Below are 25,607 nucleotides of genomic sequence, written 5' to 3' on the forward strand. Positions count from 1 at the left end.
AGCCAAGCGACGATGGCGCCAGGCACCGGGCGGCGTGGCAGCGAGGCGGTGGCAGGGCGGAGCGGTGGTGGGACGGCCAGATCTGGCCGGACTTGGCCTCGGGCAGTGACGGTGACGGGCGGCACGAGGACGACAAGCTCGACGGTGGCGGGGACGATGGTGCCATCTCTCCACCAACCAGTGGGGCACGGCGCGGCAGGAGATTCTCGGCGCGCGAAAGGGGGCAGCCGTGGCCGGCGTCGTTCTCAAGCTCCTCGCCGTCGGCCTCAAGCTTCGGATGTGCCGAGCTTTCTTCCCTCCCTCTCTCCCTTCCCTGGTGACCTGACAAAGCTGCCAAATTTTGCTGAAGAACGTGTGTCTCACTTTGGTCACTTGGTCCTGGGTTGGTCACAGGAAATGCTGATGTGGCTGAGAATCTCCTACATGTAAGCTCGAGGCTGAATGACACGTAAGCCCACTGTGAATGGCCTGAGATGCGTTCACCACTTCACCAGACAAAGCGCCGCATGTGAATAATCCAAAATGTGGGCATACATATGCACGCTGATTCACAAAACAAACGTTGATGAATCTGGTGCCACACAAACAAAACTTCAGAGGATATTGCATCTACTAATAGACTAGCTTCGAGGCTTGGATATGCAGAAGATACTTGCCACGTCCAGAAATTTAGCCAATTTCCAAATTATTTTTTATGTAATAAATCCATGTCCAAGAATGAAGCCAGTGTACACAAAATGACAAATTAATATACAGATCCAAACGCAAATAAAGCATAAGTACTTATAGAAGAGGTGCTTAGTCGGTTAGTCCTCACACAGTAAAGAAAACAGCAGTAGAAAGGGACGATAATAGCGATTTTTAATTAAAAATCATTCCCTAAAAGGAATAATAAAATTTATTAAAATTCAAAAAGAAATTAGAAAACATTAAAATACATACAAGAAAAATTCGAATGTTACCCGGATTATTTTTCTTAAATTCCCCATGTTATAAAATGTCTCCCTAATTTTTACATGAATTTTAAGAACACCAGAAATAATTTTAATGCAACAAAAAATAATTTAAGATTTAATTAAAATAGAAAACCTAAAATAAATCCCCTCTCACCCGTTAGGCAAATCCAGCCCAAAGCCTCTCTCCCCTCCCTCTCTTTTTGGAAAAAGTACATCAAAGGTCCCTCAACTTTTCATCGAGTCACAAAATCGTCCCCAAACCGCAAAACCGGATACAACGCATCCCCTAACTTACAAAACCAGTGCAAACTAGGTCTCTCGGCGGTTTTTACCCTAGTTTTATCCGACGTGACAGCTGAGTCAGCGTGAGACCCACGTGGACCCCACATGTCAGATGCCACATCAGCAGGTTCTCTTCTCCCTCCTCTCCCTTCCTCCTCTCTCTCTCCTCTTCTCTTCTGGCAAGTCGGCAGGCGGCTAGGGCAGAGGCCGCTAGGGCGAGGCAGGAAAGGAGGAGGCGTGGGCTGCGATGCTAGAGAAGGCGAGGGCAGCGGCAGTGGCGAAAGCAAGAGCACAGTGCCACAGTACTGCGAGAATGCTAAGCCACACCTGACATGCAGAGACTAACACAACAACTGCCGAATCAAGCGCTCCCAACTATTGGGCGGCACCTTGCCACTTTTCGCTGCCGGCGATGCCGGACTTCAAGAACGGCGTGCCGCCTTGCGCGCCAAGCCCGGACATATGCCCGCTGCCGGCCAGCGACGTCGAGTACCTGAACTCGTAGCCGCCGTTGCCGCCAAGCCTCACGATGGGCTCCCCTTCATAGCTCCTTGACAGCATGTGGACGGTGGAGAACTGCTCTTGCCAGAAGCACGCCACCTTGCCACCGACGGAGGCAAGCGCCGCCGAGTGCCCGACGTTGATGAAGCTCTGCGTGCCATTCGGCACCGCGTTGCCAATGAACTCCGCCATCAAGTGTGGCCCGTTCGTCCCCGTCGATGCGGAAGCCGCCACCGCCACAGCCGCTACATGAACCAAGAACGACACAGCAACGACAAATGTAACCGATGTAGCTGAGTCAAGTGCATTCATACAAGGCGGCGGCATGATCGATGGAAGCTAAGCTAAGGTAAGCTAAGCCGTCGCTGCCCTCGCCTTCTCCAGCATCGCAGCCGCCACCATCGCCTCCACCTCTCCCGCCTCGCCCTGGCGGCCTCCTCCTCAGCCGTCGGCCGGCTTGCCAGAAGAGAAGAGAAGAGTGAGAGAGAGGAGGGAGAGGAGGGGGAAGAGAACCTGCAGATGTGGCACCTGACATGTGGGGCCCACGTGGGTCTCAAGCTGACCCAGCCGCCACGTCAGATAAAACAGGCATCAAAACCACCGAGGAACCTAGTTTGCACTGGTTTTGTAAGTTGGGGGATGCTTTGTGTCTAGTTTTATGGTTAGGGGACAATTTTGTAACTCGATAACAAGTTGAGGGACCTTTGATGTACTTGTTCCTCTCTTTTCCCTCCTTCTCCCTGGGCCGTCCCACCTCCTTCTCTCCCTCCCCCGGGCTGCCTCGGCCCGAGCCATCCTGCCCCTCCCGCCTGAGCCGCTTCCCTCGCGCGGCCCAGCGCCAGCCGCACCACCCACACACGCGCGACGCACGTGCGCTGACCGCGCGCCTCACGTGGGTCCCGCCTGTCAGACTCGTCTCCTTCCTCCTGCCGGCCTCCTCTCCTCACTCCCGTGAAAACCTGCCTGAGTCCTCCCCAAAATCCGCTCGATTCAAACAGATAATTCCAAAATTAATTGGAACGGCTGTGCCTCCATCACCCGGAACGGCTGTGCCTTTCCCGACCACCTTCCATGGCCGCCGGCCACCATTCTCGGTGCTGGCCCCACCTCTCCCGTGGCCGGCTCCCCTCCGGAGCCTATAAAATGGAACCCCCTCCTTCCCCTCTCTTGTTTTTGCCTCCTCCCGAGCTTCCCTGCGGCCACGCCACCTCTCCACGCGCTCGTCTTCTCTCTCCGCCGCCGAGCGCGCTCCAGCCGCCTCGGTCGTCACCAAGCCTCTCCGCTTTCTCTGCTGTGTTAGAAACAGCCAAGAGAATCCCAGCAGCCGGTTCCCGTCCGTCGAAGCCTGCCGGAAGCTCCCCATCGTCATCGCCCGCGCCGCCTCTTCCTCGGTCTCGCTAGCGCCGACTCCGGCCGCCCCTACCGCCTTGTCAGTGCGCCGGCTAGCTGCGCCACCACCTCCCCCGACATCACAACGCTTTCCTCTCCCCTGGCCTGCCCTCGGTTTCGCCCAGAGACCGCCACGTGCCTGGTCCATCCTCCTCACCTGAGCTTCTTCGATCGGCCCTTCCTCCTTGCCCGTGTGCCGATCGACCACACCATCACCACCCCTATCATCGCAGTGGCAAGGCCATCCCCAACCTCGCCTCCACATGGGACGAATCTTGCTAGCCATTGTCGTCGTCAACGTTCGTCCTCGCCCACGTCCCATCGGCCGGCCGTTTCTTCTCACCGGCTCGTCCCCCCGCTGTGCCGCCATCATCGTCAGCATCGCCGCAACACATTCCACCTTGGCCTCGCCTACGGCTAACATTGTCCTCCTCCAAGTCATTCCCGGTTGTCGTCCTTATCGTCGTGGCATCCCTCCGTCAAGCAAATCCCGTTCGTCGTCCTCGTTCCGTCAAGGGTGCTGCAGCCCCGTTGTCGTCTTCGTCCTTGGCTCCGCGTTGTGCCGGTCTCGTCTCACCTTCGTCCTAGGGTCGCCGCCCAGAGTCGTCTCCTCATCGTCGTCAGTCTACCCTGAGCCGCATCCGCTGTGCCCGTTCGTCGTCCTCGTTCTACGCCTCTTCCAATTGTGGTGAGGATCCCTCCTTCACTCACCCGTCCTCATCCCCTCGGTGTCACCCCCGTGCCCGTCATGCAGTTGTCGGTCCCGGTACTGGGGTACCAGTATCAGCAATCGTTTGCACAAGCTTCGCGTGCATGTGTGGTGACCGTGTCCGTGTGCCCGCTCGATAGCTGCGTGGTGTTCACGTGTGCAGCCCGCATAGTGTCTAGTGGGGTCCGTTTATCGGCTACTCGCTTCGGTTGACACGTGGTCCGCTTCCGTCGGCCAATGGACCGTCTCTGTGTAATCAGTCCACCATGGTCCTTTAGGTTGATATGTGGGGTCCATAGGTCAACAGTGCAACCTTTCCTTTCTTTTCTGGACTAGAGTTACACATGTTTTATAGTCACAAAACTTAATTACAATAGCCCGTAAATCTCCATATAATAGCATTAAACTTTGGATGATCATATCTTGGTCATACGAACTCCAAATCGATACCTGGGTACCATTATCGGCAATCATTCGCACAGCCTTCGCATGCACGTGTGATGACCGTGTTTGTGTGCCCGCTCGGTAGCCACGTGTTGTCCACGTGTGCAGCCCGTGTGGTGTCTAGTGGGTTCTGTTTATCGACCACTCGCTTCGGTTGACACACAGGGTCCGCTTCCGTTGGCCCGTGGACCGTCTCTGTGTACTCAGTCCACCGTGTTCCTTTAGATTGACATGTGGGGTCCACAGGTCAATAGCGCAACCTTCCTTTCTTTTCCGGGCTGGAGTTACACATGTTTTATAGTTACAAAACTTAATTAAGCTCCATATAACAGCATTAAACTTCGGATGATCATATCTTGGTCATACGAACTCCGAATCAATCCGTTCAAGTCTCTTAATTTTTGCTATAATCTAAAGAACCCTGTGCTTTTATTTTTATGTATTATTATTGCTTCTTTATAGGGTTTAGCTTTGCTTGGGTGCTTCACGTAGCTCCTGTCATTCTAGAGGTTCCGAAGCGCGGTTCGTGTTCGGAAGACCGTTCCCTCTAAGCAAGGCAAGTCGTATCATCTTTGAGCATATTGATTCCCAGTTTATAAAATTATTTTGATTTAAATTATTGCATTTTTCTTTATTAAATTCTTACAAATAATTGTTTTACTTATCCATGCCTATTATTCCTTGTTATGACCTTATTACTCGTTATTGTTAAGATTATCACTTTGACAATCCTAGGTAAATAAAACCCTACTAGTGAGAACTCTATAGATCGGCACTCACTAGTACTTGCTAGACTTTTGTTTAGCCCTGCTTAATTAGAAACCCTTAGATGTTTTACAGCATTAGACTTTGGGAGTTGTTTCACAAACATCATTGGATACATTGGACTGAGGTTTAATGACAAGCTCTGGACACACTCTTCCCCTTTCAAAACTCCCAAAATGGTTTAGGCTGGGCTCGAGGTGCGTGGCTTGGTTTTGATAGCCGTACCTTGGGTGCTATAAGGATTAAGCTCGAGCCTCTGTTGCAAAGCACTATCATACTAACCACATGTCTAAAATGGGTAAGGCTTAACTCGGTGCTCAGTCTAGTCATGAACAAAAGGACACGAATAGAGATGGCTAAAGTCGGGTGATGGATATCTCTGAGACAAATGAAGGTTATCGGGCGAGTATTTCGATAATCAAGGTGTCGTGGCATAGGACGGGCATCTCGGTGGCCACTCCTGAGGGATGTTCTGATGTTGTGGGGCTCAACCCTAACCTACCTGTCCCGGGATACCGGCCGTAGGCGGAGTTGCGTCGGTACTTTTGTTCACAACTAGGATGGGTGAAGGGTTATGCCACGTTTTTATGATGGGTTCCAATTGCAATAGAATGCAGAGTAAAGGTGTTTCTTCTGTGTAAAAGATGTACACATCTAATCAGAGTATAATCTATTCAAATAGTTGCGCCCTCGGCTATGGCCAAGGCTAGCAATGTACCCAAGTTAGTGGTTTCCCTCTTAAAACTTGGTTAATCAACTAAAAACCTGGAATGGTTGGCCTAGGTTGACTTGGGACGAGCTGGGGCCTGGCTATAAGGCTGCCAGTTCGGTCTAACTCATCGTAGGCCCTTGGGTTAAGGCAGGTTCGTGTGGGTTCACGGCCTTAATTAATAATCTTAATTACTCTTATGGTTAGATTTACAAATTTACCTTGGGCAACTAAGTGATTTAAAATATTGTTTTACTGCAAAACTCAACCATATAATAAAGATGTGTCTTTTGTATCATGGTTGTTGAAGTGTAGCGTTCGGGAAAAGTATTTTCGGGGCACGACACCTAGCAGGCTTTAGCTCCACTCCACAAGCAGAACTCAACTGGGTATAATCCTTGATCCTCTAACACCATCTTCAGAACAGAAACACTAAACTTTTGAAAGAGAGGAATTATAGCAAGGCTGAGTATAACCAGCGTACTCAGCAAACCACAAACCACACCAATAATGCATTCATGCAAGGGGAGACAAAAGGAGGTTTGTGACTATTTGCATAAAGGCGGTTGTAAACAGTTGTAGTTTAAAACAGTAAATTTCCACTGAATAAAGCTACACCACGTTGAACAGGCCCAACCAACCACCTGAACTATATCAGTTTTTTTTATGAGGAAACAGTAGGAGAGGCTTCTACTGTAAATTAGATTAAAGAATGTTAATTACAAGAGACTGTACAGGGGAAAGGGGAAGGAATCAAAATTACAAATTGCCAATCTATGTTTGCCAGGTTTGACGGTCTTGATCCTTTACTCTAAACAAAAGAAGAGTAAAATCATCCCCAAAAAGTAGTTTACAAAGATTGAAAGAAGGTGTGATATTGTTGAAAATCAGGTCATTCCTTCTTTTCCATGTGTTCCATAACGCGATAGCAAAAACTTCAATGAAGAACGGATGTCTAAAATTTTGCTTTGCTGTTACCACCATGTTCATGAATTCCAGTTTGTAGCCCACTGTATTCCGACGTAATTTCAGCATTGAACTGCCAAAGGACAATTAAAGAATAAGTGCAGCACATCTTCTGTATGAAAAGAGTTGCATATTACCCAATTAGTTCCTTATTTAGAGTGGAGATTCTTTCTTTGCAGAAGGTCTCGTGTTTGAACGGTCCATCAAGAGTATCCAATGGAAGACCTTGAGTTTCATTGTGCATTTGCTCTTCCAAGAGGGAAATGAGCGAAAAAGAGGGAATAAACCTTTTTTGTTTCGTAGCATACACTGTTCCAATCCATTGATCATGGAGATTTGTTATAGTTGTGTTTTAAGGAATGTAATGAGGATCTTGCCACTCAAGTGCTGCTTGTGGTGATAGGGGCAGATGGAATAATTCATTCAGATTGTGTGTATTGAGAAAGCCAAATCAAGCAGAAACACAATTTAGAAAAATCTAAACTTCGGATCAAATAATAATAAATATTGACATAAGAGTCCATGTAGAAATACAATTTATGGAAAATACAAAATTTGTATTAAAAACTAAAAAATAATTGATACTGAGACAAGAATCAGTGTATAAGTACAAATTTATATCTGAAGTTTAGTTTAAAAATATATAGTATTAAGGAAAAGAGTCCACATAGAAATACAATTTGGAAATATCTAAAATTGGAATTATAAAATAAATTCACTCTAATAAATAAAGTGGAGAAATAAGTTCATCTAATTCATATTTGAAACAAGTAATATTAAGGAAAAGAGTTCATGTATGAGGACAACTTAGAAATATTTTAAATCTAGGAAAATAATAAATAATATTGGGAGTAGAGTCTATATTTTTATTTATATTAATTGGAGGATTTACTAGGAGTGACACATTAATTCTAGAAGGTAAAAATACATAGAAGTTTTCATTTTAATTGAAAATTCTTTGAATTCACATGTTAATAAGAGAAGCAAAAATGGCTTGATTGTCTAAGTTGTATAAAATTACAACTAACTAACAGATGAGATTGGATCCTCCAACCCTAAACTAACGTGACAATGAAATGAAAAAGTGTTCATTTACTTATCTGAAACGGTTTATAAAATATTATGAACATAAGATACAATATATCATCTTTAGTAGGTACAAGGATATCACTACAGATAGTGAAAAGATGGCACTAATAATTTAAAACTTTATAAGATGGAGGGAAGAAGAATGACCTTTTCTATAGCATTTAACGATAATCATCCAGCTACCATGGTTTATAAGTATATTGTATTACTAAGGCAGTACTAGACAGTACTAGAGGATCCATCACGTTGCTTGATGGACATAAGACTTACCATAGATATCAGACATATAAAATCATATTGGTCAAGTTATGCAGCAGTTTAAAATCATATTGTTGTTTTTAGTATTATTTTAATAATAAAACATGAAAGTATATATGCTATTATAAATATATATATACAGCAATGCTAGCTGCGTAATCTACACCAACTACCATACTAGTTCCATAACAAAAGAGAAGAAAATGCTCAGCTGCAGTTGCTTTCAAATAAAAGGACACCATGGTATGAAAGGTGTCCAATTAGTAAAAGTGACATATACAACGCAGTTACAGTATGTTCCTATCACATTACCGAAGTGCACAGACAGTCGAAACAGTTACTTCATCTAAAAGTTATATCATCAAGACTCCAACCCAAATTCCCTTCCCCGAACCTGAAGACTGCGCCAATATCTACGTGACTACACAGCTAGTGGTAGCTGGTTTATCTAAATCAGCTACCACTTCATCTATAAAAGATACCATCCACCTATACTTCAAATACAATTTTCTCTTAAACTACTCATCCAATCTACGATCCGATTACACTGTTGTGTTCGTAATAATTAAATCTTTACAACAAGATCTCACATGATTATATTTTAATGAAAAATCACAAATTACTTTTATGATATGTCTAAATTATTTTTAGATTTCACTAAGTTACTTCTTAGACATACAAAAGTAAATTCAGTAAAGCTTAAAAGTAATTTACATATATTATAGAAGTAACTTATAACAAAAAGAAAAAGAAAGTAACTTTAATTAATACTTTTTTTCATTGAACAAATTATCATATATATAATTATCATATATATATAAGTTACTTTTAGATTTGATTAAAATACTTCCTATACATTTATAATGCTCTGAGGTGATTACTTTTATTATTGTTTTTAGTTAATTCTATAATTTGTGCTGATTAATTTAATTTTTAGATAGAGTCATGTTTTTATCTCTACAACGGATTTACTTCAAATGGCATGCCGAAGTTACCTTCTTTTTGTTCTAAGTTACTTCTATAATATATGTAAATTACTTTTAGGTTTTACTGAATTTACTTTTATATGTCTAAGAAGTAACTTAGTGAAATATAAAAGTAATTTAGACATATCATAAAAGTAATTTGTGATTTTTCATCAAAATATAATCATGTGAGATCTTGTTGTAAAGATTTAATTATTACGAACACAACGGTGTAATCGGATCATAGATCGGATGAGTAGTTTAAGAGAAAATTTCATAAGAAGAAAAAAAAAACACACAACCTAATAGAAAAACTACTTGCATGCATGTCTATACCGCTACTGGTACTTCTCAGGTAATTGTCTGCATCGCTCGTTAAGTCTAAATCGAGATGCCTCTCGAAATAGATTTTGCGCGCCAATATGTAGAGCACAATAAATTTTACATGGCATCCAAATATCAGGTACCGAAAGATCTTCTAAAGAGAAGGAGCAATTATTAATTTTCAAAGATTAAGTAGCCGTATGAGGTCATATAACATGTACAATTAAGAGATATTCCGAAATCAACATGTTGTGTTATTGTCTAGAACTACTCTCATCCATTTTAGAAGTCCGCATACTGTCATCTGTTTATATTATTAAGTTCAACAGGAAAATAAATTCTGTATACTTTCATGAATCATAGTAGAAAACAAAATACATTGGATCTTTAATCTCCTTTCCCTATCTGTATTTTTGTTTTAGTTATTTCTTTCTTCCATTCACAGATTAAAAAAATCTAAATTTTAGAAAAAAAATGAAAGAATGAAGAGGTTCAATAGTTTACGTTTTGGCGACTGATTCCTCCTTTTGATAATAACTTCCATGTACTAAAGCACTTCACAATTTTGTAAACCCCATCATCAGCTTCTTTACAGACGATTTTCACAACTTGAGGTGTTCAGATATTGCAGCTGATTTCACCAATGCATTATGTTTCTATCATACATTTAGCTTTCTGAAAAAGGGGAAATCAATTTCACTTTCAACCAATCATGTACAATAACTTTGACTGTGCACTAGTGCAGCAATTGTAAAAACGTATACCTTGGAATTTCGAAGAGTGAGCTTATTTAGAACTGGACATTGTTTGAGAATACAAGCTAGAGGCCACAAATCAGTGGCAACACACCACTCATTGGGTATCAAAGTCTTCAACTTGCTAAACAAAGGGCACCATCTTAAACCACTTCTGAAAATTCGCTAGCTAAAGTGCAGGCGAGAAGATCAACTATTTTTTTATGTGAATACAACAATTTGAATGTCAAGATAGTAGCAATGCATTAAAAAAGAGAGATTGTTAAAATGTCAAAATGATGAATATAGTTAAGGGAACAGAAATAAGGCGCAGCAAATAACATAAAGGAGATAAGATGTTAACGTAGGCTTACCATTTCAGGTCCAGCTACCAACTTCAAACTCTTAGCTTTTGATAATCCTCCCAGGAGCACACATTGGCACTATCATTGCCAGTCTCACCTAGCATACCATGACAACCATGACAGTTTTCATCCTCACAATAACCAGAGTAAGTATTACTACAACGATCATCACAATTCTGGTGAGGTGTAACAATTGCTGCAACTAATGATGGCATGCTTTCCAGAAAAGGTGTCCTGCCCTAGAAACCTTCAAGATGGAGTCCAACGAGGCTTGGTGCATAAATGTGAGTGTGGTGATACTCACTGAACTGGCAGAAGTAGAAGCAAAGATATTCTATTGATTGGAACACGATCTTCTTTACAGAATCAAAGCAGCAATGATCAGAGAAAGATAGCCATTTCAATGCAGGGCAGCTCGAGAAGTTAAGGAAACACTCCTTTAATTCTAGACTAGATAAATCTAGCTTCCTCAAGTGCCGTGAGACAAGAGGCATGCCATCTGTAAAATCAAAGGTGTTTTTGATTATTATTCTGGGATGAACAATTGGCATCGGAGATTATTGGTTTTGTTATTTGGAATTTATTCACGAAGTGGTTTTGGAGATGATTGGATTTACAGGTGAATCGCAGGTTTGTTAGTTTATGTGACCGGTCAGATCGGGCAGTGTGTGCCGGTCAGACCGGCGGTGATCGTGCCGTCGGACCGGCCAGCCCGTGGTCTGACCGGCCGACACTATATCGGTTTTGGTTTCGGGTTGTTTGTTTGGATATCTGAGTTTATTTCATGATTATGGCTTCTAGATGGATACTATACGTGTGTAATATTGTTGTTTGCTACTAATGAGTCAAGTTGGAGATAGCTTGGTCTTGGAATATGGTTTCTTTGTTTTTTTCATGTGTAGGTGACTTGATGCCTCGGGAGAGTATTTGCGGTGATGGACCGGGAGTCGGCTTGGGGATAAGACGACGTCCGTGGTGGTCAGAGATCATGCGGGATACTTATGCTAGAGTTGATGCATGTGGTTGATGGAGATTCCATATGGCATATGATGGAGGTATTGTGTGCGTATGGGATATGGAGTCGAATTTGGAAGGAGTCCAAATTTGGTACGATTGGTTATGTAGAGTTTCTTTCTTGTACTAGAGGGTTTCCTAAGGTGTTTAGAACTCCTAGTATGAGTTTGGTTCGTGGCTTTAGGCTGCCTACCTCATGTATAAATAGTGGGGGAGCGTGAGGCTTTCCGGTATCGCTTTAGAGAGCAATTGAGTTGAGTTTTGAGTTAGGGTTTCGAGTTTAGTCGAAATTTTTGTAAGGAGTGCTGTTGGTGCACTTTGTAAACACAGAGAGAATCAATAAAGTCATCATCTACTTTGAGAGTTCTTCAATTTGTGTTTCACCGGGTTTCGGCGGTCAGACCGGCGATCTACCGGCGGTCAGACCAGCGGCAAGCGGCGGTCAGACCGGCGGCGGCAGCAGGCGCGGCAGGCGACTTCGACGGTTCGACCGATCGATCTACTTCGGTCAGACCGACGCTCATCAGGCGGTCAGACCGGCTCAACACCTTCGGTCAGACCACGATCCATCGACTTCGAGGGTAACTTTTATTTCCGCTAAAAGTTTTTAGTTTTTGGGTGTACTAACCATTCACCCCCCTCTGGTTGGCTTAGTTCTTGTGATTCGATCCTACAAGTGGTATCATAGCCTTGTTTTCTTCTTTGGATTTTTATCGATATGGAATTTTTGCCATGGCTACTCCCGCTAGGTTTTCAACTAAGCCTCATGTTTTCGATGGAACGGATTTTTCTCATTGGTGTAGTAGAATGCAATCTTACATTATGGCTGAAGATTATGATATTTGGAGAAAAGTTTCTCATCCTTATGTGATTCCTGAAGAGATTAATACTGTTGCTTTAAAAACTAAGTTTGAACAAAATTGCAAAGCTCGCAATATTCTTTTGAGTGGGATTTCTCGTTCGGATTATGATCGTGTTGCTCATCTTCGAACTGCTCATGAAATTTGGAATGCTTTGAGTAACTTTCATCAAGAAACAAATAACATTAAAGAACTTCGTCGTGATATTTTCAAAAAGGAGTACATTAAATTTGAGATGAAACCTGGAGAAGCTTTGGATGACTATTTTTCTAGGTTTAATAAAATTTTGAATGATCTTAGATCTGTTGGTTCTTCTTATGATACTAATTATCCAAAATCTGAGATTTCTCGTCACTTTTTGAATGGTCTTGATATGTCTATTTGGGAGATGAAAGCTACATCTATTCAGGAGTCTGTTAACATGTCTACTTTGACTTTGGATTCACTTTATACAAAATTGAAAACACATGAGATGAATGTTCTTTCTTGAAAAGTTGATTCTAAGTCGAGTGCTTTGGTTTCGTCTTCTTCTTCTTCGGATGTTGATGCTTCTTCATTTAAGCCTTCTTTACTTACTGTTTTTAATGCCACATCCGATGATCAACTCGAACAGATCGAGGAGGAGGATTTGGCTTTGGTTGCTAACAGAATTGCTCGAGCTATGAATAATGCCAGGAACAGGAAAAGAGGTGGTCCAAATCGTTGCTTTGAATGTGGTTCAATTGATCATCTTCATTTGTATTGTCCTAAGTTTGGGAGAGGCAAAAGAGAAGACAAAGATGGTGAGAAGAACAACAACAACATGCCGAAGGGTTCATACCAAGGGAGGAAGATGGAGAATCTTAGGAAGGCTTTTCAACAAGTTTGCACCGCCTTCGAGCCACTAAGTGATGTAGATGGTGAAAGTGGAGATGATGATAAGGGAAAGAACATCTCCGATGTTTGCTTCATGGCGCGTGGTGAATCTGACACAGAGTGTGAAGATAATGAGGTAAGTGCTTTTGAGGAAGCTATTAATATTTTGAGTGAAAAAAATAAGAAGCGTGAGAAGATGTATAGAAAACAGGAATTTATCATTGAATCTCTTAAATCTGAAATTGCTAGATTAAAATCTCTTATTCCTAATGATGATGATTGTGATAATTGTGAGGTTTTAATGAATGAGATTTCAAAAATTAGAGATGTTAATGCTGCACATGATTTGAAAAATAGATCTTCTCTTGCTTGTAGTTTTGCTTTGCACACACGCACTTTGGATGAGTTGTTTTTAACTAAAAAGTTGTTGCAAAAATATCAAATTGCTTTTCATGCCAGTTTGATGTTTAACATGATTTCTGCTAAAAAGTTAAAACAACCTCATGATTTTTTGGATTGCTCAACATGTAATTTGAATAAGATGAAACTAAAAGATGCTTTAGGTCGTGTTGAGTTTATGGAAGATGTTGTGAAAAACAATGAAGTGCTTTCTTGCCCTAAATGTCATAAAAGCAAAGGTGTTATGGTAAATTATGAAAATTGTGCTAATTTGGAAAAAGAGGTTTCTTATTTAAAAAATTATTTGCTAAGATTTTCTGATGGTAAAAAGAACATCAACATGATTTTGGATCAATCAATGGTTAGCACACTTAACCGTGGTTAAGGTTTTAATCCTTATGCTCATAATTCTAGACATCCTCCTGTTGTGTTAGGTGCTGGTGCTAGAAGTGGTGAGATTTTGGTTAAACCTGATACTAACAAAACTGTGTTTAAATCTGCTGGTATCATGTCTACTATGAATGCATCTTCTTCAAAATCCAATGTTGTGCATGCAAAATCTCCTGTTGTTGCTCATGTTGCTAAATCTACTAGTGCTACCAATGTGTCTAATCATCGTGAAAAATATACTTGTTCTTTTTGTGGCCAAGATGGACATATTGTTGGTTTTTGTTTCAGATTAGCTCATAAACAGAAAAAGGAGCGAGAGATTGCTTTTGCAAAATCAAAGTGGCAAAAATCTGGTTTTCCCTCGAAGAAACCGGTCAGACCGCAGTGGGTCCTGCGGTCAGACCGTCGACCGGTCAGACCGGCTGAATAGCCTCGGTCAGACCGACCACCGGTCAGACAGGCGGTGAAGCTTCGGTCAGACCGGCCCCCGGTCAAACCGGGGGCACACCTACGGTCAGACCGGCCTCGGAGGAATTTTTCTGAAAATTCTAAAATTGATTTTGCACATGGATATATGTCTAATGGATCTTCTAGTCGTGTGTCTCAGTACTGGATTCCTAAATTTTTATTATCATCTAACCCCAGTACTGAGGCTTCGACTTCTGCTTGTGTGTAGGCTTTGGTGGCAAGGAAGGAGAACGTGTGGATCGTGGATTCCGGTTGTTCGCGCCACATGACTGGTGATAAAAATTGGTTCTCCTCACTCAAAAAGGCATTTAAGACTGAATCGATTATCTTTGGTGATGCTTCTACAAGTGCCGTTCTCGCTACAGGTTTGGTTAAGGTAAATGAAAATTTTGAATTGAAGAATGTAGCTTTGGTTGAGGAATTAAAGTACAATTTGCTTTCAGTTTCACAAATTGTTGATGAAAATTTTGAGGTTCACTTTAAGAAAACTGGAAGTAAAGTTTTTGATTCTTGTGGTGATTCTGTGTTGAATATTTCTTGCTATGGAAGAGTGTTTAAAGCTGATTTTGAAAATCTTGTTTCACCTATGATAACATGTTTAGTTGCTAAGTTTGATAAAGATGAGATGTTTTGGCATCGTAGACTTGGACATGTTGGTTTTGATCATCTCACTAGGTTAAGTGGTTTGGCTCTTGTTCGTGGTTTGACTAAACTTAAGAAAGATCTTGATTTGATTTGTACACCATGTCGTCATGCTAAGATGGTTGCTTCTTCACATGCTCCTATTATTTCTGTGATGACGGATGCACTAGGACAGCCATTACACATGGACACTATTGCTCCAGCTAGAGTGCAATCTGTTGGAGGAAAGTGGTATGTGTTGGTTATTGTTGACGATTTTTCTCGATATTCTTGGGTTTTCTTTATGGCAATTAAGGACGAAGCTTCTCAACACTTTCGTGGTTTGTTTCTTCAATTGGATCTTGAATTTCCTGGTTCTTTGAAAAGAATTCGAAGTGATAATGGTGGTGAGTTTAAAAATACTTCTTTTGAACAATTTTGCAACGAAAGAGGTCTTGAACATGAATTTTCTTCTCCTCGTGTTCCTCGACAAAATGGTGTTGTTGAAAGGAAAAATCATGTTTTGGTTGAGATGGCTAGAACGATGTTGGATGAATATAAAACTCCTAGAAAATTTTGGGCTAAGGCTATTAACGCTACTTGTTATATTTCAAATCGAGTTTTCTTGAAATCTAAACTTGGAAAAACTTCTTATGAACTTCGATTTGGACATCAACCCAAAGTTTCACATTTGCGTGTTTTTGGTTGCAAGTGCTTTGTCTTGAAATCTGGAAATTTGGAGAAGTTTGAGGCACGTTCTACCGATGGATTGTTTCTTGGTTACCCCTCACATACTCGTGGCTATCGTGTACTTATTTTGGAGACTAACAAAATCGTTGAGACTTGCGAAGTTTCTTTTGATGAGGCTAGTCCAAGTACTAGATCCGATATTGCAGGTACATTGTCACAGGTTCAGGGGGAGGATGGTCGTATTTTTGAAGACGAGAGCGACAACGACAACGACGACGACGAGGTCGGCTCGGCCGGTCAGACCGGGCGCCAGGCCGGTCAGACCGGCCAGGGTCGTCGGCTGAGGGTTCCGTTGATGCTGTTCGAGATGATCCTCCGGAGATTACAACTTCGACCAGTACTGATACAAAACGTGGATCAACTTCAGAAGTCGCTGCTCCTTTGCACATTCAACGACGACATCCGCCGGAACAAATTATTGGTAATATAGGTGAGCGGACTACAAGGTCTAAGGTAACGATTCATGATGTTTGTGCAAATTCTGCATTTTGATTCTTTTGAACCCAAAGATGTGTCACATGCATTAACTGATGAATCGTGGATTAACGCCATGTATGAAGAACTTGAAAATTTTGAGAGAAACAAAGTTTGGACTTTAGTTGAACCACCTTCTGGACATAATATTATTGGAACCAAGTGGGTTTTCAAAAATAAACAAAATGCGGATGGTTTGATTGTGAGAAATAAAGCTAGACTTGTTGCTCAAGGTTTTACTCAAGTTGAGGGTTTGGATTTTGATGAAACTTTTGCTCCTGTTGCTAGAATTGAGGCAATTAGACTTTTGTTGGCTTTTGCTGCTTCAAAAGGTTTTAAATTGTATCAAATGGATGTGAAAAGTGCTTTTCTAAATGGTTTTATATAGGAGGAAGTTTATGTCAAACAACCACCAGGTTTTGAAAATCCTGATTTTCCCAACCATGTTTTTAAATTGTCTAAAGCTTTATATGGTTTGAAACAAGCTCCTAGGGCATGGTATGATAGGCTTAAGAACTTTTTGCTTGCGAAAGGTTTTACAATGGGAAAGGTTGACAAAACGTTTTTTGTTCTTAAGCATGGTGATAATCAACTTTTCGTTCAGATTTATGTGGATGATATCATCTTTCGTTGTTCGACTCACGCTTTGGTTGTAGATTTTGCTAAGACTATGCGCAGGGAATTTGAGATGAGCATGATGGGTGAGTTATCGTACTTTTTGGGATTGCAAATTAAGCAAACACCTCAAGGTACTTTTGTGCATCAAACGAAGTATACGAAGGATCTTTTGAGACGGTTCAAGATGGAGAATTGCAAGCCAATTTCCACACTAATTGGTTCTACAGCTGTGTTGGATCCTGATGAAGATGGTGAAGCTATTGATCAAAAGGAGTATAGAAGTATGATTGGATCATTGTTGTATCTAACTGCTTCTAGGCCAGACATACAATTTGCTGTGTGTTTGTGTGCACGCTTTCAAGCTTCTCCTCGTGCTTCACATCGTCAAGCGGTCAAGCGAATAATGAGGTATTTGAATCATGCACTTGAGTTTGGAATTTGGTATTCTACTTCATCTTCTATATGCTTCAGTGGATATTCAAATGCTGATTTTGGAGGTTGTAGAATTGATAGGAAAATTACTAGTGGAACATGTCATTTCCTTGGTACATCATTGATTGCATGGTCTTCTAGGAAACAATCTAGTGTTGCTCAATCACCTGCTGAATCTGAATATGTTGCTGCTGCTAGCTGTTGTTCACAGATTCTTTGGCTTTTATCTACTTTGAAAGATTATGGTCTTACTTTTGAGAAAGTACCTTTCTTTTGTGATAATACAAGTGCTATTAACATTGCTAAGAATCCTGTTCAACACTCACGCACAAAGCACATTGATATTCGCTTTCACTTTTTGAGGGATCATGTTGAGAAGGGAGATGTTGAGTTGCAGTTTTTGAACACCAAGTTGCAAATTGCTGATATTTTCACTAAACCTTTGGATTCTAATCGTTTTGCTTTTCTTCATGGTGAATTGGGCATAATTCATCCTTTTGGCATGGTTTGAGGGGGAGTTTGTACCTCATAGTTTTATCAAGCAATAATATGACAATGAGAAAAAAATTGATAAATGAGAGCTTTGTTTATACATATGGTATTTTCTTGTGCATGCTAGCAATACTTTGAAGGTTTATTTGTCTATAGCATAGCTTGTATATATTCTAGTCTTTTCATGAGATTTAGATTTTGCTTTTAAGGGAGATGATGCATGACACTTAAATTCTATACGTAAATTAAAAAAATATGCAATGTTGATGCTAGCATATGGTTTGATTTATAAATGCTCTATATATATGCTTTATTGAACTGTTATTCCTCAAATAGCTTTAATTGCTCATTGTGAAAAGAGAATAAAAAATATAAAAAAATGAATACCGAATCCTTGGAAACAGTTTTGACGACAAGGACGTATTCGATGTGAGCAAAATAATAGGTGCCGAATCCCTAGAAACAGTCTTGACGACAGGGACATACCCGGAATAAAAGAGAAAAATATGAGAAAAAGGCTCAAGAAAAGAAAAAGTTAAAAAATTCTCTTGGTTATTTTGTGCTAAAGTTTATTTGAGAAAGAGTGATAAATGCAATAGGTATATGTGTTTAGTGTTTATTTTTCAACCTATGTGCTTGTTAAGATGTTGCATTATAAATCGTATAAAATCATGAATTTTGATTGTTGATTCAAACTTAATTGTAAAATCTTTAGTTCATGGTTATACTTTAATGCATGCTTGTTATATTATAGATGGGTTTATCTTCTTTTTATTGCAACACATGACTTGATATGCTATATGTGTGCTAAGCTCTTCAACATTAATGAACATAATTCTTATGCTTGATGAAATCATTGTCAAAAGGGGGAGAAGTAATATGAAATTTTTTGGATTTTTGGAGAAGCAGAGAGTTGTTGAGAGTTGTTGAGAAGAGCATGTTTTTGGTTCAATTGGGAATTTCTTTCTTTTAAAAAGGGGGAAAAGTTTTCTTTTGGATTTTCGAGCACGATGTGTACGTTTGTACGAAGTGTGCTTTTTACCACTTTTGTTTTTATTTTTCCAAACACCAAAACATTTTTAAGGGTTTGCCAAATGTGTTCATCAAGGGGGAGATTGTAAAATCAAAGGTGTTTTTGATTATTATTCTGTGATGAATAATTGGCATCGGAGATTATTGGTTTTGTTATTTGGAATTTATTCACGAAGTGGTTTTGGAGATGATTGGATTTACAGGTGAATCACAGGTTTGTTAGTTTATGTGACCGGTCAGACCGGGCAGTGTGTGCCGGTCAGACCGGCGGTGATCGTGCGGTCGGACCGGCCAGCCCGTGGTCTGACCGGCCGACACTGTGTCGGTTTCGGTTTCGGATTTGTTTGTTCGGATATCCGAGTTTATTTTATGATTATGGCTTCTAGATGGATACTATACATGTGTAATACTGTTGTTTGCTCCTAATGAGTCAAGTTGGCGATAGCTTGTCTCGGAATATGGTTTCTTTGTTTTTTTCATATGTAGGTGACTCGATGCCTCGGGAGAGTATTTGCGGTGATGGACCGGGAGTCGGCTTGGGGATAAGACGACGTCTGTGGTGGTCAGAGATCATGCGGGATACTTAGACTAGAGTTGATGCACGTGGTTGATGGAGATTCCATATGGCATACGATGGAGGTATTGTGTGCGTATGGGATGCGGAGTCGAATTTGGACCAAATTTGGTACAATTGGTTATGTAGATTTTCTTTCTTGTACTAGAGGGTTTCCTAATGTGTTTAGGACTCCTAGTATTTGTTTGGTTCGTGGCTTTAGGCTGCCTAGCTCATGTATAAATAGAGGGGGAGCGTGAGGCTTCCCGGTATCGCTTTAGAGAGCAATTGAGTTGAGTTTTGAGTTAGGGTCTCGAGTTTAGTCGAAATTTTTGTAAGGAGTGTTGTTGGTGTACTTTGTAAACACAGAGAGAATCAATAAAGTCGTCATCTACTTTAAGAGTTCTTCGATTTGTGTTTCACCGGGTTTCGGCGGTCTAACCGGCGATCTACCAGCGGTCAGACCGGCGGCATACGGTCGGTCAGACCGGCGGAGGCAGCAGGCGCGGCCGCGACTTCGACGGTTCGACCGATCGATCTACTTCGGTCAGACCGACGCTCATCAGGCAGTCAGACCGGCTCAACACCTTCGGTCAGACCGCGATCCATCGACTTCGAAGGTAACTTTTATTTCCGCTAAAAGTTTTCAGTTTTTGGGTATATCAACCATTCACCCTCCTCTGGTTGGCTTAGTTCTTGTGATTCGATTCTACACCATCATCCATTTCAATGTATGCTTGCATGAAGTTACTGATTCTGAGCACCCGAATTTGACACATTAGAGCGTACATGACCCACATCAGGACATATCGGAATGGACGACTATCTTCATCAGTTTCATTCTCTTCTCGACTTGAATTGAATACCAGAACAAACTTACGTAGAGGAGAGCTTCCATGGAATTGTACCCGATGGTTGAAAAACCTGTTGAACTCCTTGGAGCTCAGCTCTTCCATCGTTGCATATCGATGATGAGCAGGACGGACGTGGACTTCCAGAGGTTGCGCCAGCGCCTGGATAGGATGCAGGTCATCATGGCCTCATCCGCCGGCAGGTAGGACAGAATGTGATGGACGATCTCGTCCGGGAGGGCTTCGATTGCATCCTCCTCGCTGGCCTCAGACATTCTCTTTCTTTTCAAGCTCTTTCACCAAGCAGGCATTCCGTCGAGCGGGTGGCGGGAGGCGGGCACTGCATGCAAGAAACGAAGGGTCGGCTCCAGTCCGGGCTCACCAGGATCCTACGCTGATTGCTTTGTGACCGATTAGCAGCACGACGCCCACGGTAGGGAGGAGGCCAGTCACACGAGCGGGTGGGCGGGCGAGCGGTCAGGCTCCTGCGAGTGGCCTGCGAGTGCTTCGAATTCGCACTTCGCCGCGCCCCTTAGGCGGCGCGAAGCGAAGCTAGGGTCTTGTTTGGTTCTATGGGCTAAACATTAGCCCCTATCTTTTAGCTCTGAATTAGCCCTCAAGGATCCAAACAGGTGGGCTAATTTTTGGCTAAAGTGAATTAGCCCCCCTCAAAACATTAGCCCCTCCAAGGGGTGCTAATGGGGCTAATTTTGTGTGGGGGCCATGCTCTCTCTCTCCTTCTGTCTCCTCTCTTTCTACTCTCTCTCCACCTTTTAGCCTTGAATTAGCACATGGATCCAAACATACCACCCTAGGCTAATGTTTAGCCTAGCAATTCATGACTAAACATTAGCTCTCAAAATTAGCCCTGGGCTAATCTTCCAAACAGGGCCTAGGACGACAAACCTTGCGAGGCTCAGTGGAGGCGCATCGACGCTCACGCCACACTTACGGAGAGCGACGTGCGCGGGGGGCGGATATCGTCGGAGGAGGCTTCTCTGCTTTCTCTAGGCTGGATGGGGTTGGGTTACGCAGGCTGGAGAAAACTGATTCCAGGGATCCAAACATAAATGTATATGGACCGAAATTCCACGCCTGTTCGAAACAAGGCTGTCCGTGGGCCGAGGGGAATATCGGTCCCCCTTGGGCTGAAGTACTCTATGCCTGGCTGTGAAACATTATAATAAATTTGGGCAGAGATATGTACATATTTATAGTATTAGAATGTGTCACATTCAATATTATATTGGTGTTTTAGGGACGGAAGTAGTAAATGGCAAACTCCCCGGTCAAAAACAAAAAAAAAAACTTATATATGTATTTAGACTCATAGGTAGGAGTAGTTTTTTTTTTTCTCTGATACAAAGGTTCTATATCGGTTGACACATTTTACGGGAAATTTTACGAAATTTTAGTCTTCAAATCTACTTCACTTTTGTCTCTTGCTAGCAAGCTCTGTCGAGCCCTGAACTCTAACAAACCACGATTTAGCGTTTTGAAGTTGGGAGGTGGTGAAAAAGTTAGGGGGCAAGGCGGCTTTAGAGGGATGACCGTAGGCATTGATGGAGCTGTGAGATTGGAGGAGAGCATTGGCCAAGGTTAGCAACAGATGCCTTATGGTAGTGGCTAGGAGGTGGGAGAGTCATCCAAGAAAAGGAATAAGGCTGGTGGGGGCACCTCACCGCTGCTTGGAAGAAGGAAAAGAGGGATGAGTCTAGGCGGGTGGGTGATCTTGTTGGCCGTTATTGGTGGCTTCCGGCAATGGCGAGATTAAGGGGCGACTCCCTAAGGTGGGGAGGCAGTGACAGCGGCAATCGGATGTGAGTAAGGAAGAAGAGAGTAATGGGTTACAATTAAGGGGTATGGCTTGATCTTAAAAGCGATCTCAACTATCTAAAATTTATGTGATTTAAAGAGGGGGAATGTGTTAAGTGATATATGTGTAGTCCCTTTTTCTCTGACCTTTTGGGTATCTTTTTTTCGAACGACTTATATTTTCTCTATTAATCTATCACTTGTTTTTCAAATATTAGAACAGATCAACATCCAACACCTTAAATTTCCTTTTTTTTGTTAGGGATAAAACAAAGAGTGTTCTAACATAAAATAAAATATTATACTTTTGTGTATAGATCCTTGCGAATATAACACAAACAAAATAAGCATTCAAATACTCCAAGTTAATCAGGGAAAAAACAATGGAAGCTAGAAAGTGATGTGAATATATATCAAAGCTGGTCCTTTTTTTTTCGTTATTGAGCATGTTTAGGGTGTGTCCGCACCATCTAGTTCCCATCCTGAACCGTGTGCGCGGAAAACGGATCAGTCCATTAGCGTGTGATTAATTAAGTATTAGTTATTTTTTTCATAAATGGATCAATATGATTTTTTAAGCAACTTTCATATAGAAACTTTTTGCAAAAAACACACCGTTTGACAGTTTTAAAAGCATGCGCGTGGAATACGCTGGAGAGGGGTTGAAAAGTCTGGGTTCCGAAGAGACCCTTAGTTGACTAATAAATAACAGAAAATTGCATGACTAACAAATAGCAGAACTGGCTAAAATTTACTTAAGCTGAATCAGTAAACTTACTTATGGCCGGGGAACCAGACATTCCATAACATTCATGGAGCCTATTTTTCGTAGAGAATCTATTGAGCGATTCAACAAATATCCTTGACATCATCACACGCCTTGAAGTACAAAAATAAAATCTGATGACGCGGTCGTCACATTGGTGCTCCCCACCAATAGGATTCGATGCTTGCCGAATTCGGAAACGTTTTAATCTATTTCTGCCGCAGCAACATCCAGGATAAATATGCAAACACTATGTTGGCAGTACAGTACTGCAGGTAGTAGTACTAGTTTTGCCAGATATGGGCACAGAATTAATTCACTAGCTAGGAACATGCAAACATGTGTCTGACTTGCCATGTAACTGCTTTTAAGCGAGTATAATAGTGCGCTATAAGTCTATTATAAGCTTAGGAGGAGGAGAAAGATACTGAAAAATTAAAGGTGTTGGCTCTCAAGAGCTAGCTTATCACAAGCTCTAAGACAAATACATTAAATGCATAAGTGAGAGATAAAGAGAAGAGAAGAAAAATATAGCCAACCTTATAACTAATCTATTATATACGTTGATTTTAAGATGAGTTAATAGTAGGAAGTGAGCTATACTATTATCCTTGCTCTTATATGTACACGCCACACCTGTGATTAATTAGTATAAAGCCTAATTAATCCTACTAGAGAGTCTTGACACGAAAGCATCAACACTTCGGATTTTTTTTTAGCTCACTAAAATGGAGACGACGATGCAAGTGGATGAGAAAATTCAGCGTCGCTGTCATGAAATCATTGAGTAGTATTTGGGGATGATGATGCAAAGGCTTCACCAATCAGGTCTCTTAACTTAATTATCGAGTTAGCACGTTAATACCGGCGGTAGAAGAACAGTTAGCAGTTTAGCGCTCGATCCGGACGACAGGGCAAAGCAATGTCAACGGACGCAAATTGTTCTACTCAAATACGGCAAATTCGCCGAAGTGTAGTTGCCCTCTTCTGGATTTTCTGCGGCCGGGTGCTTCTGGCGGTCAGGCTGTGCAACTTACCTGAGTTTTTAGAAAGAGTGATTCAACAAAGGCTCAAGCTAGACTAAAGAATACTACCTGCTTTTAAAAGATGATGCCGTTAACTTTTTATCACATAATTAACTATTCATTTTATCAAAAAAATTCTGTAATTATAATTTATCTTGTTGTGAGTTATTTTATCACTTAAAATACTTTAAGCATGATTTATTAGAAATTTGAATATTTTTTTAATAAGACGAATAATCAAACGTGTTTAAAGTCAACGGTATTATCTATTAAAAAACGGAGAGAGTGTATTGATGTTAAGGAGGACCTTATTATCAATTTCTTAGTATCACTTATAAAGAGAGTTGTAAGTTTGTCCCTTTCCTTGCATATGATTCTAAATATCTTTTTATGAAACTAGTTTGGTAGGACATGTTAACTGCGTTAATTTGTTCCTTCAACTTAATATATGTGCTCTTATTCATGACAAGTCTCTCATAGGTGTTTAGGCCCGTTTAGATAATGGGAAAGGAAAATGATTTCCCACATACCAAGGGGTAACTTCGAATTCTACCCATCCATTTTTCTCTATGTTATTTTATTCTAATCCTTTGTTCATTTTCAATCTCAATCCCGTCCCACTATTCACATTATCCAAACGTACCCTTAGGAGTGGGGTGAAAAAGGCTGGTTAAAAAAAAAAAACCTCAGTTGAATACTATTTGCTCGATCCCAAAAACTTAGCTCACAAAAACATTAAACTGTGAGTCTACACGGTGCACAATAATTAATCATGCATGTGCACACTAAATCCGTGCTTTCTCTCTCTAGGTAAGGCCAAGAATATCAATATTTTTTCCATTATGTCATAGGTTTATATTTTTTGGACGGGGGAGTAATACTTTGTACAAATTGGATCTATAAAAATTATATATGAAGCACATTTGATATGGTACTGGAGTCATATGTGTGCAACTCTAGCAAACAAAATTCAGCAACATTCAGAACTAAGTGGTGTAGTGGTTAGAAATTAATTACTTTCACTGTAACAGTTCAGTGGTTAAGTGCGTGTTTGGTTGCCTGCACGACCCCTGGCTCACACACGCAGGGTGCACTGGAGCGATATTTGCTAGCCCGCCTTCAAAGCCTGGCTCCGCGTATGCAAATAAGCCTCCCTAGCTAGCCAGGCCTGAGAGAATGCCCGAATCAAGCTTCGCTCCTTGTCCGGGCTAAGCGCGTGCAGGTGCGGGGACTAGCGGGTGCGGTGGGGGGACGCGAGAGGGGTGGCGCATCCTGTCACCTCCCTTTGCCCCATTTGCTTGCGCGGAGCCTCTTGAGTTGCCGTCGTCTCCACTACCTCACGAGCATCATCATTGCCTCTCTGTCATTGCAAACCGCGAGAGGAGCTCCACCGCACTGTTGCCTCCATTTATCCACCATGCCTCGATGGATCTGGAGGCTCGAGGGGCACCACCGCCATCGCTATTGCCTTCCATCCCCTCCTCCTCGTCGCATTGTTTCCCTTTATCCCTTCCTCGTCATCACTCCCTTCTATGATGTCGCCCTCATCCCCTTCCTTGCCAGCACCATCCGCTCTCCCTCTAGTGGCCCAACAGCCGGATTCAACAGCCACTGGGATGGCGATGGAGGCAAGCGGCAAGGTGGATCCCGGCAGGAGGCGAGGGACGGTGAGCTTCACGAACAGGAAGATTCTTGGATTCCTGCTATCCCTTCTCCTCCCTCCCCCCCCCCCCCCT

At 42.0% G+C, this 25,607-nt stretch overlaps 1 pseudogene; it reads right to left on the minus strand.

Annotated features, from left to right (window-relative positions):
• Nucleotides 1-1,613: 1,613 nt before the first annotated feature.
• On the minus strand, nt 1,614-25,290 carry LOC107279983 (F-box/FBD/LRR-repeat protein At5g22700-like; annotated as a pseudogene).
• Nucleotides 25,291-25,607: the final 317 nt, after the last annotated feature.

Source organism: Oryza sativa, chromosome 2 (genome assembly GCF_034140825.1).
Source record: "Oryza sativa Japonica Group chromosome 2, ASM3414082v1".
In the NCBI taxonomy this organism is placed as follows: Eukaryota; Viridiplantae; Streptophyta; class Magnoliopsida; order Poales; family Poaceae; genus Oryza; species Oryza sativa.